The sequence below is a fragment of the Ips typographus genome, linkage group LG10 (genome assembly GCF_016097725.1).
Source record: "Ips typographus isolate SLU linkage group LG10, UJ_Ityp_2.0, whole genome shotgun sequence".
Taxonomy (NCBI): Eukaryota; Metazoa; Arthropoda; class Insecta; order Coleoptera; family Curculionidae; genus Ips; species Ips typographus.
In genome coordinates, this window is record NC_138431.1 from 7630180 (window position 1) to 7636662 (window position 6483).

The window sequence follows — 6483 nt, forward strand, 5'->3', positions numbered from 1 at the left end:
GATGTAACTTGTCTAATTAACACTCTCGATTTGAATAATTTTTGACTGGATTTACTTCACAACCTTAACTGAACTACAATAGACATCATTGACAACATATTTCTTATTTTTTGATACGGTCCTGATATAAGCTCCAGGGTGCCCCAATTATGTACCATTTTAGACGAGATTGACGTGGTTTTATTACTATATATTGTAAGTATTGAACTAAAATCGTGAAGAGAGTTATATTTAAGTCACGTGACAAAATCCGTCATCCACCGTAAATTTAGCTGAACAATCTAAATTATATGATTTAATAGGAACATATACGTTGGGATCGATAATAAATCCCAGCCCTAGTTTTGCGTTCAAATTCATTGTTCGAGCTCAAATATTTAATTATTAAATGCACTAATTGGTTGGCCCCGTTCGGTATTTCAAAGTCGAATTAATAATAGGATCTAGACAAATTGAGTTTTGGATTTGCCCAACCTGTTTTTGATTGCCTTTTTAAGTTTCAAAAATGCCCTGATTGGCTGTTTAAATGCCACTAGTAAAACCTGTCAGGTGACGTTAAGGATGATATTTTAATCAGTTACAGTCATTCGAAAATTGAGAATTTAAAATGGTGGCCTGAAACGCCATTTTGTCAGTCATTTCTTGAAACTACGTTAAATTTCCTTTAAAATGAGATGCAACTCAATATTTTGACAGGAAATTCAAAATGGCGGTCTGGAAAGCCATTTTGTCTCTCATTTCTTGAAACTACGTGAAATTTCCTTTAAAATGAGGTGCAAGTCAATATTTTGACAGAAAATTCAAAATGGCGGCCTGGGACGTGAAACTACGTGAAATTTCCTTTAAAATGAGGTGTAAGTCAATATTTTGACAGAAAATTCAAAATGGCGGCCTGCGATGCCATTTTGTCTGTCATTTCTTGAAACTACGTCAAATTTTCTTTAAAATGAGGTGCAAGTCAATATTTTGACAGAAAATTCAAAATGGCGGCCTGCGATGCCATTTTGTCTGTCATTTCTTGAAACTACGTCAAATTTCCTTTAAAATGAGGTGCAAGTCAATATTTTGACAGAAAATTCAAAATGGCGGCCTCGAACTGTCAAAAAATACAACTTTTTTATTTGTCAAGTTACAGTTGACGTCTCGGTGTCATTTTATGTTAAAGTTGCCCGGAAAAAACGCTGGTGCAGTCGGTTTTTTGATATCTCAAAAACTAACAGAGTTAGATCTAAAATTTAACATTTTGTGTTAATTGTGTAAAATTTCTTTGCCAGGAACTCGGCCGGATTAAGAGTCATGAAATCTGACTAAAAAATATTAATCACAATATTAACATAATATGTGATATTATGGTAAAGGAAATTTGATGCCCTCTAGCGACCAAACGGTGTTATCAATCAGCTCATGTGGGGACATTTTTACAAAGCTTGAAATCTGCTCTATCTTTTTATCCCTATGACATTTTGACGTAACTTGTCAAATAAGGGAGTAATTTAGGGCCAAAGCAACGAGTGTCACAAAATATGTGATTTTATGGTGAAAGAATTTTAACGCCCTCTAGAGGCCAAACGGTGTTATCAATCAACTCATGTGGGGATATTTTTAGAAAGCTTGAAATCGGCTCTATCTTTTGCTTTCTACGACATGTTGACGTAACTTGTCAAATAAAGGAGTTATTTAGGGTCAAAGCGAGGTGTGTCCCAAAATATGTGATTTTAGGGTGAAATAATTTTGACGTCTTCTAGCGTCCAAACGGTGTTATCAATCATCTCATGGGGGGACATTTTTAGAAAGCTTGAAATCTGCTCTATCTTTTGTTTTCTATGACATTTTGACGTAACTTGTCAAATAAGGGAGTTATTTAGGGTCAAAGCGAGGTGTGTCCCAAAATATGTGATTTTATGGTGCAAAAAATTTTAACGCCCTCTAGCGGCCAAACGGTGTTATCAATCAACTCATGGGGGGACATTTTTAGCAAGCTTGAAATCTGCTCTATCTTTGTATTTCTATGACATTTTGACGTAACTTGTCAAATAAGGGCGTGATTTAGGGTCAAAGCAACGTGTGTCAAAAAATATGTGATTTTATGGTGAAGGAAATTTGACGCCCTCTAGCGGCCAAACGGTGTTATCAAACGACATAAAAACTAAGCTGTTTTAGGACAAAAAAAAATGTAGATTTAGCAAAAGTAGGTATATTTTGTAATTTGAGAAACAGGGCAACATTGTATTACTTTGGGTGTTGCCAGTTTTTGGTCGATCCGTACGGTTTTCTGGATCAACAATTCGACGAGGAATTAAGTTCTTTCAACTCCAGTTAAGCGTCCCGACAAAATCGCATTACGCCGAAAACATAATTTAGAAATTACATTTCGCCTCGGCTCCAAAAACTAAAAGCTTTTGACGAGAGAGAGAAAGGCAGGCCCTCAAACTGAATTTCTTGACTCGGGGCTCCGAAACCCTGTTTTCCTTTTTCGCCTCCATTCCGGGCCCGTTTTCGACAAGATGTAAAATACATTTACCGATAAACTTAAAGCTTTAATATGATTTGAATGTGATGGATGATTGAGTCAGAGCCGGGGGCGCTTTGCCCTTTTCCGCGTTACGTTGCAGGTAAGATAAATAAATTGTACATGCGGAGTTTCGAGGGTAATTAGCCCCTCGAAAGGGAGAAAACCCTTTTAAGGCCTCACATCAAAACGAAATAAATCTATCACTGTCTGCCAATGAACGATATATCCGGCCTAAAGTGCCTTGATTCATTCAAATAGCTTCCTTTTAAGTCCAGCTTAAAACATCCCTGTTTAGGCAGGAAAGTTTCAATTTTTAAATAGATACTCAGCTAGTGGAAGTTTTTGCACTCTCCTGGTATCCAAAGTGGGAACCGCTAAGTGCCTGTCAATCACACGGGGCTTGCTTTCGCCCCTCGTCCCCGTCATATGCGCCCAATAATATCGATGACAGTTCGGGAATGTGCGCCCCCCTCCCATCCCGCAAATTGCCCCGATCCATCAACGGATTAAAATGTTTTTTGCCTGCCTTCGCTACTGCTCGAATCCGCACTTTTTACTTCTCGATATATATATTTTTCTGGGTTTTTTTGCCGTGGAATCGATATTGAAAATGATGCCCCAATGGGAAATCATTTTCAAAAAAAAAATAAAAATGTTTGCACTGTAAGTTGTATTTACAGCTCCATGGAACCAAGTTTGACAGTTCTGACGTTAGGAAACACTTTAATAATGTGCTTGTATCACGTGACAGCTGTCATAACTATTAAAACTCACTCACCAGTGACCTAAATGTATAAAATGACAAATAGATGTGTTTCTTTGCGAAATCATACTGTAAGTTGTATTTACAGTTCCATGGAGCCAAATTTGACAGTCCTGACGTTAGGAAACACTTTAATACTTTGCTTGTGTCACGTGACAGCTGTCATAACTGTCAAAACTCACCCACCAGTGACCTGAAAATATAAAATGATAAACAGATGCGTTTCTCTGAAGAATTGCAGTGTAAGTTGTATTTACAGCTTCATGGTGCCAAATTTGACAGTTCTGACGTTAGGAAACACTTTAATACTTTGCTTGTGTCACGTGACAGCTGTCATAACTGTCAAAACTCACCCACCAGTGACCTAAAAGTATAAAATGGAAACAAATGAGTTTCTCTGAGGAATATTTCAATTAGTACAGTACAGTATTTACTCAGGTTATGTCAAATTTACGTCAAGTCAAATAAAATGTGACGTAATTATCTCGATCAGACTTTCTGATCTGGTCTGGTGGGACTTGTATCAAAGGAATTTGAACCTTAACTTGTATTATCTTTAACTTAAATTGTATTATTGATCTTTTTTTATTAGATATCCATCGACATATAAAGTCCTTCTTTAAACATTTTTTTAATATTTATTAAGGTACTGTTTTGTGCTTTGACACCATTTGAAATTTCTCCAAATATACCAGAGTTTTGTTTGTTGGACTTGTTTAAGGTCTTTTGTAGCAATTTCGTAGTTTTTAGGAAACATTTTCCCTAGAAGACTATAGCAAAAAGTATTCTAATGCAATCCTATAACTTTTTGAAATAATTTGTGTTTAAATTGTCTTTGAAGCTGTTTTTTGTGCTTTAACACAATCTAAAAAAAATATCTCCTTTAAGAGACCCTTTTGGGCAAAAATACCCTAATGCAATGTTAAAGAAGAGTCATATGTCAGTCAAATAAGGAAGCTTTCAAGTTGAAACGAAATAATGCATGAAGAAGGTCAACTTTGACGCCCCCTGGCGTTTAAACTATTAACCCATGGAGACATTTTTTTTGTTTTTTTGGAAAGCCCATTTTATTAGCTATCCATCGACGTTATAAAAGTCCATATAAGTAAGAGGTTGAAACAAAACAGTGCATAAACATAAAATTAAGACCAAGGGTAAACTTATGGATGTTTTTCCTTCTTCCCAACTTTATTGTAGTAAATATCGATTAAACAAGTTTGGAAAAACGCGCTTATCCATTATTCGGGCACACGATCCATAGAGAAAAAGAATCGTCGAAGCTTTCTAGTTTCCAATGCATAATGGAACTATCACGGCATTTCCATGGAAAGTCTGGCAAATCTTTTAATTTATTTAAAGCGGGCGCAACACGCCCGGATCGATTTAACGAATTTCAGATTTTTCCAAGTTATACACTGCTCGTGGTAATGTTCAAATTCAAAAGGTAAAAGCTATCAACAATAGGCCAAACGGTGTTACCAATTAACTTATGAGGCGACATATTTAGAAAGCTTGAAATCTGCTCTATCTTTTGTTTTCTATGACATTTTGACGTAACTTGTCAAGTAAGGGAGTGATTTAGGGTCAAAGCAACGTGTGTCAAAAAATATGTGATTTTATGGTAAAGGAAATTTGACGTGCTCTAGCGGCCAAACGGTCTTATCAATCAACTCATGTGGGGATATTTTTGGAAAGCTTGAAATCTGCTCTATCTTTTGTTTTCTATGACATTTTGACGTAACTTGTCAAGTAAGGGAGTGATTTAGGGTCAAAGCAACGTGTGTCAAAAAATATGTGATTTTATGGTAAAGCAAATTTGACGCCCTCTGGCGTCCAAACGGTGTCATCAATCAACTCATGTGGGGATATTTTTGGAAAACTTGAAGTCTGCTCTATCTTTTGTTTTCTATGACATTTTGACGTAACTTGTCACGTAAGGGAAATAAGGAAACAAAAAGTAATAGTAGGTAGTTCAAAAATTTGAAAAAAGTGCAATTTGGGCAATTTTTTATTTTGCTCCAGGAGGGTTTCAATGCACAGCCACGGCCATTTTTGTATCAAAGAACCTTATATAAGGTGATATAAATACAAAAAAAAACACTGTGAATATCTCGGTAACGTGAGAAGCTAGAGAGGCGAGTGGAAAATTATATACCTAGTTCAGCGCCGCTGTAAACCTCCAGCTTATTACTTTGGACTGTCATAATGTGGATTTAAGGAAGTTTTATTGCCCTTGATGGGCGACAAACGCCGTCTAGGTTTACGAGCCACCTAGCCCAAAGTAAATGGCCGCGAAAAGCGTTAAAACTTTATATTTGTGGACTAAATCACCTTCTTCCCAAAAATAATAGGACTACTATATAATAAAAAAAAGTACTATACTACTACTATATAATAAATAGGAGGGGGGTACTTGTCGAAACGTCAAAAAAAATGTTTTTAACTTCTCTTTGATTACTAACTATTTGCTTAACGTCTCCTTATCTATATTTAACAATTTTGTATACTTTAATAGTTGCTAAAACTGTTTGCAGTTAATAAAGTAGTTTACAAGTAGAAAGTGTTGAACGATTGTCAAGTTTTTTACAGAGGCTCGTTGGTCTAGGGGTATGATTTCCGCTTAGGGTGCGGGAGGTCCCGGGTTCAAATCCCGGACGAGCCCAGTAACTTTTTTATTTTTTTTTCTTACCTTGTCTGTGTTTTTTATTATCTACATTTTCACACTCTCATAAAAAAAATTATTTTTTAAATTTTTCCCAATTTAGCATTAAAACTCAATAAAAACACAGTAAAGTCAAAACTGAGTTTATTTTTAGTTATTAGTAAGTAATTCATGTTGTAAAAATTATTTCTTGTAAATTACTAAATCTGTAACAGGTTTATGATTGTAGGAATGTGAAATTTTTTTTTCATAAAGTATAAGTGTAACAGCACGACGGAGGAAATGCACAAATATCGAAATATTTTTATGCGGCTCAATGGTCTAGGGGTATGATTCTCGCTTTGGGTGCGAGAGGTCCCGGGTTCAAATCCCGGTTGAGCCCGACTTTTTTTTAATTTTTTTGAAATTTAACAAACATTTTTCCCAATTTATTAAGAATGAAATTTCATAAAACCCACCAGGGGGCAAACACCAATCACACTGTGTATAAAATAATAATTACACAACAACTTGTAAATTGTCTTGCAACCTGTAGCTCTGTATACA

General features: G+C 35.7%; 2 non-coding genes across 2 annotated transcripts; both read left to right on the top strand.

Moving 5' to 3' along the window:
- The first annotated feature begins 5865 nt into the window (after window positions 1–5865).
- TRNAP-AGG (transfer RNA proline (anticodon AGG)) lies at window positions 5866–5937 on the top strand. Its single transcript has one exon. It is a non-coding gene; the product is annotated as a tRNA-Pro (tRNA).
- A 310-nt stretch (window positions 5938–6247) lies between these two features.
- On the top strand, window positions 6248–6319 carry TRNAP-UGG (transfer RNA proline (anticodon UGG)). The gene has a single exon. It is a non-coding gene; the product is annotated as a tRNA-Pro (tRNA).
- Window positions 6320–6483: the final 164 nt, after the last annotated feature.